The sequence below is a fragment of the Clupea harengus genome, chromosome 18 (genome assembly GCF_900700415.2).
Source record: "Clupea harengus chromosome 18, Ch_v2.0.2, whole genome shotgun sequence".
Lineage (NCBI taxonomy): Eukaryota > Metazoa > Chordata > Actinopteri > Clupeiformes > Clupeidae > Clupea > Clupea harengus.
Genome location: NC_045169.1, coordinates 21,997,510 through 22,012,176, shown reverse-complemented (window position 1 = coordinate 22,012,176; position 14,667 = coordinate 21,997,510). Strand labels below are relative to the sequence as shown.

At 44.9% G+C, this 14,667-nt stretch overlaps 1 pseudogene; it reads right to left on the bottom strand.

Moving 5' to 3' along the window:
* Positions 1-12,930: 12,930 nt before the first annotated feature.
* On the bottom strand, positions 12,931-14,355 carry LOC116224572 (annotated as a pseudogene).
* Between the last annotated feature and the right edge of the window lie 312 nt (positions 14,356-14,667).

Below are 14,667 nucleotides of genomic sequence, written 5' to 3'. Positions count from 1 at the left end.
TTTCTCTTTCTCTTTTTTTGCTGAAAAGCAAACAAGGCCTTCAGTGGGGTTTCTATTCCAAGCACCCTTCAATCGGATAAACTCCTTCAGAGTGTATGTTTGATTGAAGCTCCATTCCTTGTGATGTTCTGGAACATTCTCTCTACAGCCTGCGCCCGGCACCCGCACTGTCATATTCTTCTTTTCATCGTTTACAAAGTTGAATCCCACAGTAACTAAAGCTAGAAGTTCTGAAGACTTCATCTCTCTCTCTCTCTCTCTCTCTCTCTCTCTCTCTCTCTCTCTTTCTCTTCATTTCTGTCCCTATCCACTGTTCTTACATGCAGGACAGAGAGCAAAAAAAAAAAAGTAAAGAAAGAAAAAAGACATGAATCAATCCCACATCTCCAGATAAACGAGTGTCATTGCCAACACCTGCAGTCCAGTCTGTAGTTGCAGTTACCATTTATCTGTAGTCAATCTGCTTGCAGCCAGCATTCTGGTGTGTGTAGAACCATAGAGAGGGCCATCCTCCTAGTTATCACACACACATCTGCAGAACCGCACAGAGGGCCATCCTCCTAGTTATCACACACACATCTGCAGCGCGCGCTCAGTTGTTCCACGATGTTATTGAAGAAAAAGCCCCAGGTGGGAGAACTGGCATTGTCCCTGAACCACCGAAGCACCGGAGCACAAAGCGCAGAAAGAGCGTGTTATTTCACACAAAGCGCAGAAGGAGCGTGTTATTTCACACTAAGTCATTGATCTTAACTTCAACACTGGGTGCTATTGTTGTGGGTCCTTCAGTTTTTATATGAAAAAAACAAAACAAAACAAAAAGTCTGTGAATATTGGCTGCAAAGATAAATGTCTCTTATTTTGAAATTCAATCTGACATGTATGTCCAAGGACCAACAGTATTTCCCACAGAGATGAAACAGAGGTTGAGTACGGTGTGTGTGTGTACGTTGTGTGTGTGTGTGTGTGCGTTGTGTGTGTTATTTGAGAACGTTTGCACATAATTGCAGTAAGGGGGCAGTTGTAAGCCCTGACAAAGTGAGACATACTTGAGTGGGACCCCCTTGCACTGCAGATCAGGGTGAAAAGTTCACTCAGATAGTAATTATATAGGTGTATGTGAATGTGTGTGTGTGTGTGTGTGTGTGTGTGTGTGTGTGTGTGTTTCTTCTCATGCCTCCCCATGTTCATGTGTCCAAAAGAAAAACCTTCCCAGCCCATCCAACCTAACCCAGTCTCTGCCTAAGTCATCTCAAGTGTATTGAAGGCCAAACTCACCATCAAATGACCTGTGTACACTTCATACACTTTACCTGAATATACTTAACTATACTAAACTATACTATCTATACTATACTATACTATACTATACTATACTGTACTGTACTATACTATACTATACTATACTATACTATAATTAAAAATCATGTATTGCTGTAATCAGATAGGCGAGACTGACTTCCTTTAGTTCTGTTGACTTGCACTCAGAGAGGCTGTGCTCCATATGAGGCCCTGGCCAACTGCAGCTGACTGTGGGGCGGATGTGGTCCGGGTCTGGCCCAGTTCTGGCCCAGTTCTGGTCGAGATGAGCTAGGTCTGAGGGGCTCAGGGGGCCAGTTCTGGTCGAGATGTGCTAGGTCTGAGGGGCACAGGGGGCCAAACCCTGCTGTGATACGACACGCGTGTTTTCAGTCAAACATGTCTCATTCCTCAGGTGCAGCGACATGCATGTGTGTGTGTGTTTCTTTGTCTGCGTGTGTGTTTAGATGTGTGTGTGTGTGTATTTGTGTGCATGTGTGTGAGTGTATGTGTGTGTGTGTGTGTTTATTCATGTGTGTGAGTGTATGTGTGTGTGTGTGTGTGTGTGTATGTGTGTGTGTGTGTGTATGTGTGTGTGTGTGTATGTGTGTGGATGGATCTATTCCAGTGTCTCACTCTGCCTACGTGGCTGTCTATCTGCAATTAACTGATGGTGTTTACGTTTGTTTGTGTGATAAAACCTCGACACGGACACCTGCATGGATAAACCCTTCCTGCGAGACACAGTGGCACCTCCTCTTAGGAGGCCCTTTCTTTCCTGCGTCTGACAAGTTGTTAGACTTAGCGTCACAAAAGAACATGTAGCCAGTTTGACGAGGAAGAGACAAAGAGGCCTTTTGTTTTGCGTTTAATCAGATTTTGTAAGGCTCACTGACAGCTACTGTGAGAAACACCTGCGGCTGATTGTGGTGCAATGTTTTGGCTCCTGGGATGATGGAGAACGATAAGTTATCTGACAAGGATGTGTTTTGTGTTGTTTTCTCCAGTGTGAGAAACTTAATGGCCGAATGCAGTCAGAGGTGAAATAATCAGTGAAAGACATAACAGAGATTTGGAGAAGCCAGTATTATTGCTACTATTGACAACGCAACCACACACACACACACACACACACACACACACACACACACACACACACACACACACACAGATTTATCAGGACCTTTGTCAGGACAAACATATAAACACAGCTACACACACATTTTGTATTTTTCATGATTGGATTCAGTGAAAGACTACAGCACAGGTGAGACAGAAAGCTGTTTGTGTGTGTGTTTGTGTGTGTGCGTGTGTGTGTACGCGCGCGTGTGTGCGCGTGTGTGTGTGTGTGTGTGTGTGTGTGTGTGTGTGTGTGTGTGTGTGTGTGTGTGTGTGTGTGTGTGTGACAGCACAGGTGAGACAGAAAGGGTATTCACGGGTAACTGAACCCAGGACCATGATGTTGTGAACACTCTGTTCCACCAATCAATACCTACAGTGCAGTATTTAGCAACAGTGTGGCGACACGTTAGAAAACAGATGTAGTCTTTTCAACGTCATCATGGCTCGACACAAGCAATACCTGAGCACGACCACTCCTGGCCTGCAAGCACTCACGCCTGCCCTAGCAACTCACGGCTGCACTAGCGACTCATGTCTGCCCTAGCAACTCACACTTGCACTAGCGACTCACGGCTGCCCTTTCGAGTTCCCACAGTCGAGACCACGAGATCTCCATCGCCTTAGCAAGTGTGTTCTCCTTACGCTAATCTCCTCAGGCTACCACGTTTATGTTTACGTTTACGTTTGAAGATACGGCCACGCTATCTGGCAGCCTCGTGTTTAACCATTTTTTGGTCTGTTATTGTCTGCTAGATCAGAAGAGGTGCGATCTTTTCCCATAACACTAACGCACACACAGAGAGATGACAAACTCCGATCCCTCAGTGTCTCTCTGTGCTCCGGGAGATTAATCTGATCTCTGCCACACATTCTTCCTCTCTTTCGTGTCATTCTTTTCTCTCCTCTTCTTCTGAGACTCTATCTCTTCCCTCGACCTCGTTAGAAGAGTTATTCTTCTCTGTCGTTTCAGTGCAGACGATATACGCTTGATGAAATCTAGAAATGTTCTAGATCTTTCTGCCATCATGTGTTACACTGCGGAGTATCTTGTAGGCTTTGTGCAGAGTGTAAAGTGACAGACTGATATTCCTTCTTACACAACACAAACAAGGTGCGGTTTTTAGATTCAGACTACTTGTCATGTAACTGCACTTTTCTACCCCAGAAAGCCTGCCGTAGAGAAGCCATTTTGAGCCAAAAAAAAATCACAGAATTAGTTTTGAATGAAGTAATTTTTATTTTGGGTAAAAGAGCAATTCTACCCAAGAAGAGCTTGTATAACCTTTATAACTTAAGAGAGAGGATCTTTCATATACTGTTTAGATCATTGTATGTTGTAGTTTCATCTTAGATTTGTTTTCTTTTACGATGTTGAATATGTTTGTGTTATCATGAATTTTACACTCTTTAATCCAGGACTACAGTAGCCACACATGAAGACAGAAATGTTCACAGACACACACACCTACCTATCTCACTTCATCTCACTTTCTTTCTTTTATGCATGCACGTATACACGCACAGGTGTGCACACATGCACCCCCCCCCCCCCCCCCCCCCCACACACACACACACACACACAACTCTCTTCTCACATTGAAGCCGGGACATGGCTCTGACACAAGTCAACCTACGCACGTAAGATAGCCACTGACAGTGAATCGACCCAGATAAGATACCCAGATAGCCAGCTACACTAAGGGTTTTAGGCAATATGACTTTAGAGGCTGCTGTTTCTTTAAAGAAAAATACTATTCTTCTGATAGTGGACTAGTAATGATGGTGATGAGTGATCCCAGTATATTTTCCTGCTTTAAAAGTACACCGCGAAATATTTTTTGAGTAGCCATAAATAATCACCTTGCCACGTTGGTGTGTTGCACCATTTTGCAATTTATTGTCAACCATATTGTTTTGAAATATCCTCAAACTTCATATGTTTAATGTGTTGTTTGTGTATGTTGATACAGACATGGTTTTAATGGCATGAGACTGTGAGCTAAAAGCCTCCAGGTTCCTAGAAGGGGAAAAAGCCAAATGCTGATGCCTTTTGTAGGATCCAGTTCGTGAAGAAAAAAAAGTGTTACCTTATATTGCTATTTGCTCGCGTACTCAAGTGCTCCCATGACACATGACCTACCTCAGACAATCACAAGTAAACCAGCTAAAGTAAACGATCACAAGTAAACAAGCTAAAGTAATATTGACCCAAATGTTTAACTCATGAAAGACCAAACCTTTTTAGATCCACTGACCTAAACACTTTAGGGGCTTTAAGGGCTAAGGACACTTGTTTGGATAGAGCTCCTTGGAATTTGCCCCTCTCATCAATTACCCCGTCAGACTCAGACCGAGGGAAACACAGTAGCCTCCACGCTGTTGTGTGTGTGTGTGTGTGTGTGTGTGTGTGTGCATGTGATTGTGAGTGTGTGTGTGTGTGTGTGTGTGTGTGTGTGTGTGTGTGTGTGTGTGTGTGTGTGTGACACAAAGTAGCCTCCACTTGTGCTGTTGATTGACTGGCGTGAGTGACTCCCAGCATGGAGGTCGAGTGTGAAAGAGTGTTGATGTGGTGGTGTCAGTTATGCTGTCTGTCGGCCCATCAGCACATGAGCAGGCAAGCAAACACATATTCACACACACACACACAGACACACACACACACACAGACACACACACACACACAGACACACACACACAGACACACACAAACACACACACACACACATATAAACACAAACAAAATGTATGTGTTAGGCACTTGCCCATCATCACATACATTTATACAACAGATACACACACACACACACACACACACACACACCCAGCCACCCACACACACGCGTGCACACACACACGCACACACACACACACACACACGCGCACACGCACACGCACACACACACACACGTGCGCGTACACACACACGCACACACATGGACGCACACACAAACACACACACACAGCAGGCTGAGGCCTCTTTCCCCTCTGTCTCATTGTGGTTCAGGGCCAGTGCGTTAAGTGGTGTTCGCTACCGACGCCTGGTTGCTAATGGGGGCTAGCAGACAGATAACTTACCCACTGGGGGACCCACACCACACGGCTCCAACACATACATTTATACAACACACACGCACGCACAGGCGCGCACACACATCACGCACACACACACACACACACGCACACACACACACACACACACGCACACACACACACACACGCACATACACACGCGCCCACACACACACACACAGCAGGCTGTGGCCTCTTACCACACGGCTCCAACACGCAGCACCTGGCGTCAGCTCCGTAGGCTCCTCTGGCTGTTACAATTCATGCTGATGAACCAGGACGACCATGTCGACATGACCCCAGAGGGAAGAGTGAGGGGGGGGGGAGAGAGAGAGAGAGAGAGAGAGGGAGAGAGAGGGAGATGGAGAGGGAGACGGAGAGGGGGAGAGAGAGAGAGAGAGGGGAGAGAGAGGGAGAGGGAGAGAGAGGGAGATGGAGAGGGAGAGGGAGAGGGGGAGAGAGACAGAGACTGTGTTTGCTTTGGCAACACTACTTTTGGAAACATGCATGCCAATAACGCTTATTTGACAGAGAGAGAGAGAGAGAGAGAGAGAGAGTGAGAGGGAGAGAGAGAGAGAGAGAGAGAGAGAAGTGACAGAGGGAGACAGAGAGAGAAATAAAGGTGAGATCATGAGCTTGTGTTTCACTGGCGCTGATCCTTGCAATGACTCTTGACTCTCTCACCCTGGCAGAAGTGCATGGAGGCCTTGCTGCAGCACTGCGGAATAAGACAGAAGTGCATGGAGGCCTTGCTGCAGCACTGCGGAATAAGACAGAAGTGCATGGAGGCCTTGCTGCAGCACTGCGGAATAAGACAGAAGTGCATGGAGGCCTTTCAGCAGCACTGCGGAATAAGACAGAGACAAAAGGAACGTGGTGACACTCGTGTGTGAGAGTGGCCACTGCTTCAGCTCATTTGGGCCTTTCATTTATGTTTCTTGTCTTTTCACAGAGTATGTCTCTCATACACACAAAGATGCTTTAATGACATGGCAAAAACATACGTACGTATTTGCATTGCCAAGGCATGGGTTGAACACAATATTAAACAGATAGAAAACATACCAATCAAGCCACACGCATACGCTGTACTTATAACCCATATTTCTTTCTTTCTTTTATTCTTTCTCTTTCTTTCTCTCTCTTCCCTCTTGGCCCTTCGGATCCTTTATCTCCTAATATCCTGTCTCTTCACTCCTCTCCCACCCTGTCCTCTGCCTCCTTGGCTTTCTCTCTCCATCCCTCTCTCCCCTCTATCTAGGTGGTCCACTGCAGAGATAGACATCCATCAGGGCCCCTCACTTAGTCCTCCTCTGCCTCGCTGACAGCAAACAATAGCAAGCTATGGACAAGACAGAACACTACTCTGTGTGTGTGTGTGTGTGTGTGTGTGTGTGGGTGGGGGTATGTATCTGTGTGTGTGTGTGTGTGGGTATGTATCTGTGTGTGTGTGTGTGTGTGTTTGTGTGTGTGGGTGTGGGTGTGGGAGTGGGTATGTATCTGTGTGTGTGTGTGTGTGTGTGTGCGCATGTATGTGTGTTTGTGTGTGTGTGTGTGTGTGTGTGTGTGCGTGCGTGGGTGTGGGTGTGCACACGTATTTCCTAGGCAGGCAACAAATGCATTGTATGAAAGATATAATGCAAAGACTGTCCACACAAAACAAAACCCACACAAATAACACATTTATAAAGGACGTGTGTATTAGCCGGGTACGTGCAGTATGTTGTGTAAAAATACAATGCAAACCAGGGGCAAAAGCAAAGGACCACAGTAGTACTGCAAAGGGCTTACCTTAACCTACATGAGGCAGGCAAGGAACAAAAAGTTGCATGTGGGAAACTGGCACACAGGCTAAAGCTAAACTGTTCAGCTCTGACATGATTGGACTAGCCTGAGTCCTACTGTATCCAGTAATCCAGGCAAGGTTAACTCAGGCCACAGTCCCACTCACTTTTCCGTTACCAAATCTTCTCCCTTCCAAGCTGCGGGCTGTTTCTACCAAACATACTGTCCCAAAACCACGAGAACGTTCCCATGCCCCCCTGGATTCATTCTGATTCCTGATGAGCATGCTAGCAGCATTGGTAGCAGTAGGCTACACAGACGTCTTCATATTGCTAAAGTATCACTTCCTGTTAATATAGCCAACAGGTGACAACATTTTGATTATGCAACATATAATGACCAGTTTTTGCTGGTTAACAATACACCCTCAACATACAATGTGACTCAGTACTAATGAAATGTTAAGTGTTAATTGTTAAAACAATATTAAAAAGATGTTCTACTTCCATATGTCAGTATTACCTATTTTTGTCTATTCAAATTGCATTCTGACTTACCATTTTGTTCAATGGAGCAAATAAGTATGCACAGTTCAAGGCAATGAAGGTCAGAGGTCAAACACTAAGTCAAGTTTGGTTTCTTCTGTCCACTAGGTGGCAGTATGATACTCAACTCCTCCAGCTCCTTGCGAAACATTAACTCTGCTCAAAATTGGGATTGTCCATCAAAATGTTCAGAATTCAAATACACATTGCTTGAGAGAACTGGTATATCACACTAGATATAGAGGGACTCAGAACAAGACGTATAGAAATAAACCACTCTTAACATTGCAATGTCTAACTGAAGGATATGTGCAAAGCAGCTGTCTCCAACTTTTTTGCACCACGGGCCGGTTTCATGTAGTCAATATTTTGTTGCCATCATTGCTGAAAACGTATTAGTGCTTTTGTGGCTATCTCAGGTTGTTCAGCACTGATTTTAATCCAGAAGGTCAGCAGAGAGATGAAGTTCTCTCAAACATACTTTAAAGGCCACCGTCATCATTCACATTCACTATGCCACTCTCAGTGTGGTCACGTTAGTTGGTTCGGTGGCTTTCAAGACTTGCTTCTTTCCTTCCTGTTCACATTTCTTCGCTATGTGTACAGTTACACAGAACAAGATGTATATGAATAACCCATTTGATAACTCTTCACATTGTACTGTCTGCCTGAAGGATTTTGTATAGGAGTAGTTTTTTGACGAGGAAGAATGCTGAGTGAATGCTTGTCTTTATCTAAGGCTGTCATGATGCTCATCTGAGTCTCATGCACAGCTCATGAGGCTCATCTGTGAGTTTTTCACATGGCTTCCAGCGATAAGGTCCTTCACTTGCGATAACACACCTGTCCAATAAAACATCAGATTAGACAGATTGTCATGATGAAACATGCTCATCTTACCCTCTCACACACACACACACACACACACACACACACCCTCATACATTCTCTCTTTAACACACATCCTTTTCCCATAGTCTTTCCTTAATTTACTCTTTCTCTCTCACACACAGACGCACATACACACACAAACACGCACACACACACACACAGACACAGACACAGACACACACACACATTTCTTAAGCCCTCATCCATGACTTGTATTTACCGGGTTGGCTTAAACAAAGCCTCTGTGATAACAGCATTGTTCACCTGGGTTTTTAGTAAGGGCAAATTCTCCTTCAATCTCGATATCAAGTTAAAACAACCTCACGCTCATACCTCATGCTGTCTTACATTTCACCGCTGGATGTCACTTTAGTCTGACCGTGCATCTGACTGATGCTTTTATTCAAAGTTACCTGTAAGTGAGCAAGAAGAAGAAGAAGAAGAAGAAGAAGAAGAAGAAGAAGAAGAAGAAGAAGAAGAAGAAGAAGAAGAAGAAGAAGAAGAAGAAGAAGAAGAAGAAGAAGAAGAAGAAGAAGAAGAAGAAGAAGACAGAGCCATCGTTTTCAGAAAGGCACAAGTTCAAGTTACTGGAAATATGCTAGTAGCTATTAGGAGCATTAGCAATCATTAAGAAACTGAATGAGTGGCAACAACTGCTACTACTGTGAAATAACAACTCTTGGCTGGGTCTCACCAGTCGTATCCTATGTGGTGCACACACTTAAACGGTTTTTATCTCTTCCACACACATATCATTTTCTTTTTCTCTCTCTCTTTCCTCCATTATTTTCCCAACTTTATTTGCAAGTCATGCCTGTGACACAGGGAGGATGTTCTGCTAGTGAGAAGGCAGAACCGGTTGCAGTGTGCAGAGTCAGCAGTGTGTCATAGTTGTCCTCTCAAGTCTAGGCAACACAATGAAAGGCAGAACACACAAGATGGTGGTTGTATTACCACTGCTTCTTGTCAGTGTAACAGAACATCATATTGTTGGTGAAAATGAATCCTGTGGATCTTAACATAGAGTTACAGCTTAAACAGGAAGACCGAACACTAGCCCCTTACATCTACACCTCGGGGAAAACCAAAGCAGAACTAAAGATTGTAATTCAAAATATTAAAGTATGATTGCAGTGATCTGTTTGGCTGTTTGCACCGGGTGCCTATGTTGCTCACTGGACGTAATAATAATAATAAACTTTATTTGTATAGCACCCTTCATACAAAACAATGCAGCTCAAAGTGCTTAACAGCAAAGAAATGACGTGCATAAAGAAATTACACGACATGAGATGTGAGCAGTTCTGCTTCTCAGAAGTGGTGCAGAATCAGGGCAGCGATCATAGTTTAGGCGCTGGATTTTTGGCCAAGTGTAGAAATCCATCAAAATGCAATGAAAATGCTGTTTTCAGAGTTGGAAAGAGCTATACACAGTTCTGGCTAGCTGTTGGCTGGTGAGCTTAATGATTTCATGCCCCACACTCCAAGCAGATTGTACCACTGTGTTTGCCCAGCCCTACCTCCTTGGTCCATTCATGGCTGCATTCTTACTGCATAACCATGTATAGGGAGGCTGGCATTATTAGTCAGTCATTTTAGCTTTTTCAGTTACAAGGCTGTGTGGCTTGTTTCCACCAGCTGGTGGTGCTAGAGAGCATTTCTATCTCTCAGACACCCTTGCTGCTTAACGTGCCTCCCCCTCTCCACTCCGCTTGAGTGTCTCTCAGTGTAGATGTATGCCTTGTCTAGCATTTGTGATTCGTCGTGCCTCTTCCACAAAAGGGTTGTATTTTGACTGGTTTGAGTGCTGTTGTAGCAATTAATACATGTGTATTTGCCCATCCCAAACAGACGGTAGGCCAGGTTTAAAGGTGCTCTTTGTTGCCATAGTTATATTGCTCCCCATTCAGGGTAGTGTTCATCATCAAAGTGTCTTCGACAGCATCTCTTTGTCGTATGTGTGGTGTGTGCTGGCCTGTAAGAAGAGTAGTAGGCAGCAACTAATAGTTTAATCTTCTGTCTGCATGCAGTGACAAACAGTTCCCGAGAAATAGGCACTGTACTATCCGATAGCACCGTTATTGTACCCAGCAACAATGGTTGATGTTATTTGCGAGGCGTCTGTCAGCCAACTGTCTAACATGTGCATGCATGCATGATAAAGTCACTGCTGAAATCAAGCGGCACATCTAGTTTATAAATGTGTCTTTCTGAAGGGCAGTTTACAGTAAAGATGAATAAAACAAAAACACTGAATATGACATTTATTTTGGTTATTTTGACAATAAAGAATCTTGGCTGAAGTTGCACAGTGAAACAGCAACTGACCTTAAAAGGCCACACCTACCAAAGCACTGGTCTTTTTAACTAAAGCCTGTCGCATCACAAAACTCAAGTTTATTTTTCATTTCCCACTAGCACTTCCTTTGCATCGTGAGGTGCAAAGAGCGGCAGGGGAAAAAAGATAAACAAAATCCTTCCTCCTGTCATAGTGGTGTGCTTTCTTTCATCCCTGACCTCAATGGAATCAGACAAAGGCTGCGATGGTGGCAGCTCAAATCTTCCACTCAGAAATGATGGCAAATTACTGATGGAACGATAAAAGAACCTCCTTAAGGGTAACTGACTTTTTCCCTGTGAACATTGCTCTGGTGTTAAAGGTGTAGTCCACAATTCTAATCTAATACACTTTTGTTAAATTCAGCAAATTGCTCATTATGATAATCCAGTTGTTCATTATGTGTGTTTGCTTGGAAAACCTTGTGTTGGCACGCAGTCCTAGCTATGTGAATGGGAAACGAACACAGTGGCTCGGACCGAGCCATACATAATCCCAGCCAATCAAATCCAGGGGCATGAAAGGGAGGGATATGATTGAATTGGCTGTTGAGCTCAAATATCAACAACCTTTTCTGCCAAAAGGTTTTTTTTTTTTTTTTTGGGGGGGGGGGTTTGGTTGGCAGGATGCTGTTGAGTCTTATCAGAGAGATAATGGAGGAGGCAACAGAGTGGGTCGGAGAGACTGATGGAAGAGGGGATTGTAGAAGAAGAGAGGGGGCAAAGAGAGATGGGTTGAGGGAGAGAGGGATGGAGAGAGGGATGAGAGACAACGAGGTACTGGAGAAAGAGAAGGAGAGGCAGCAGGACTACACAGAGAAGAGAAGGACGCCCGACACGGAGAACAACGACAAACGTTGTGACACCATGTTTTTAATACCTGCTGCTTCCTGAAGGCAATCAGATGTTGAGTTTTGTGTGTGCTCAAAAACATGTCGTGTGGATGTGGCTTTAAGGGCAGCACCTGTAAACAGCGGAATCTCTGTTTTGTGGGTAAGAACGCAGCCATAAAACGATATCTGCAGTAAGCACCTCTTCAAGCAGAATTGATTCATAAAGTGATTTGTATACGACATATCACACAGAAACTCAATTTTGTAATTTGTAAACAGTTTTGGGAACATATTGTAGAAGAACATATTGTACAACATATTGCACACCATACAACATATTGCACAACATGTACAAGTTTTATAGCATTGCTTTGGGTTTCTAGTTTTGCAAAAGCCACTTCCTGTAGATTTTCATGGATTAAAAGTCAGAGGCCTTAAGTACTTTTGCATACTTCCTCCTTTTTATTGAGTCCACAGTTTGCTTCTTGTGAGGTGACTTTTGTCTTTTGATCCAAGTTCATCACACGGCACATTAAGGGGATCCTTATTTGTAAAAGTGCCTGGACCTGATATACTGTAAGTTATACACTCTATTCATGATTTTATAAATTTGTATGCTGTTATGTATTCGTGGTTTCCACTTTAGAGTACCTGGTGAATGCGAAGGATAAACGGACACGTCTTTATGGCTTGAACTGTAATAGTTTTACTGAAGCATCAATTGAATGGGTGAGCTACATACAAGTCATTGGCACAGCGCCGACTAGTGGTGCAGGTGCAACATAGTCAAGACATCACATCTCCTCCCCACTTAATGTAGTTCCCACACTGAACATGAACATGAGATTTATTTTTATTTATTTATACATATATATATCAAGCTCATATCCTAACCTTGAGGTAGGGAGTAGACTGTCCCAAACCCAAGAGTCCGTCAAGGGTTTATTCTGCCCTTGTTCTTGAGACGTGACTCCTTAAACTATTATAACACAAACATTTCAGTCTATTCAGAATGTCCCAAAAACACGCTTTTCCACATACGGTATGCCTTAAGGGCTGTACCTAACAGGTGGTTTAGCAACACGAGATGGGTATCTCTTACCAGTCTCTCGAAGTGGTGTGCTGGTGGCTTCTGGTGTTACCTGTGGTGATGCCACACTCACGGAATCAGGAGTAGCAGGTTCTGGAACCGTGGGATGAGTAGCAGGTTCTGGAACAGTGTCCTTGAACGCAGGCAGTTCTACTGAACCGGGGAACGACTCCGTTTCTTCCAGCGGTGGAGGCTCCAACTCAGCGTGACGGCCCAGCATTTGATCAGCATGGCGTCTCCAGTGTTCCGATGATCCGACATCGACGGTGTATGACACAGGACCGGTTTCTGCGGATACTACGGCAGGCATCCACTTCTCACCTCCTCTCCCATAATCACGAACTAGCACTTTGTCACCCACCTGGAATGACCTGGCTTTTGCATGTATTTCACGACGAGCACACTGCGCCTCTTGCGCTTTCTCTACTCGTGATGCTACGTTCGGTTTTAACAAGTCAAGTCTTGATCGCAGCTTGCGACGCATGAACAGCATGGCTGGTGATTCCTTGGTTGTTGAGTGCGGAGTGTTGCGATACATCAACAGGAACGCATCCAGTCTGTGTTGAATTGACATGGTCCCTGCCAAGCGTTTCAGTGAGTGCTTGAAGGTTTGCACAAAGCGTTCTGCTAGCCCATTTGTGGCTGGGTGGAATGGCGCAGAGCGTATGTGTTTCACTCCGTTTCCCTTCATGAACGTGTCAAACTCACTCGATGTGAACTGGGGGCCATTGTCGCTTACTAAAACTTCTGGAAGTCCATAACGACTGAATAGCCCTCTCAACACCTGTATGGTCTTGAAAGTTGTAGTGGAGCTCATGAGGTGCACTTCCGGCCATTTGGAATGAGCGTCCACGACCACCATGAACATATGGCCTTGGAAGGGGCCAGCAAAATCGACATGGATTCTCTGCCATGGAGCTCCAGGCCATGTCCAGGGATGGAGAGGTGATGGACCTGGTGCTTTCTGGGTAAGTTGACAGGATTGGCAGGTCTTGACACTTGTTCAATTTGTGCGTCGATTCCTGGCCACCACATATAACTACGAGCGACAGCCTTCATTTTCACCACACCAGGGTGTCCGGTGTGTAGCTCAGACAACACTCTGTGTCTCAGTTTTGGAGGGATGACGACGCGGATACCCCACATGAGGCACCCTTGCTGGAGGGTCAGTTCATCCTTCCTACTGATGAATGGCATCAGGGCGCTGTCCACATCCTGGACCCTTGGGAAACGACCTGTGGATACCATCTCCAGTACCCGGGCAATGATAGGATCTGTCCTACTTTCTCTGCAGATCTCCTTGCTGCTCACAGGTAAGGCTTCCATGTGGTTGATGTGAAAAATGTCCACAGAATTAGTCCTTTCTTTTGTAGGTGTAGGCAGTGGCAGGCATGACAACCCGTCAGCATTACAGTGGCGTGCTGCCTCTCTGTACTGTATGTTGTAATCGTGAGCAGCCAACAGTAGAGCCCATCGCTGCATTCTCGCAGCAGCCATAGATGGTATAGCTTTGCTCGGGCTCAGAATTGTGGTGAGCGGTCGATAATCTGTGAGGAGCGTGAACTTCCTGCCATACAAGTAGTGGTGGAATTTACGAACTCCGAAAACGATGGAAAGAGCTTCACGCTCTATCTGTGCATAATTCTGCTCCGCCTTGATCAGCGTCCTTGATGCAAAGGCTATAGGCCTCTCTTGT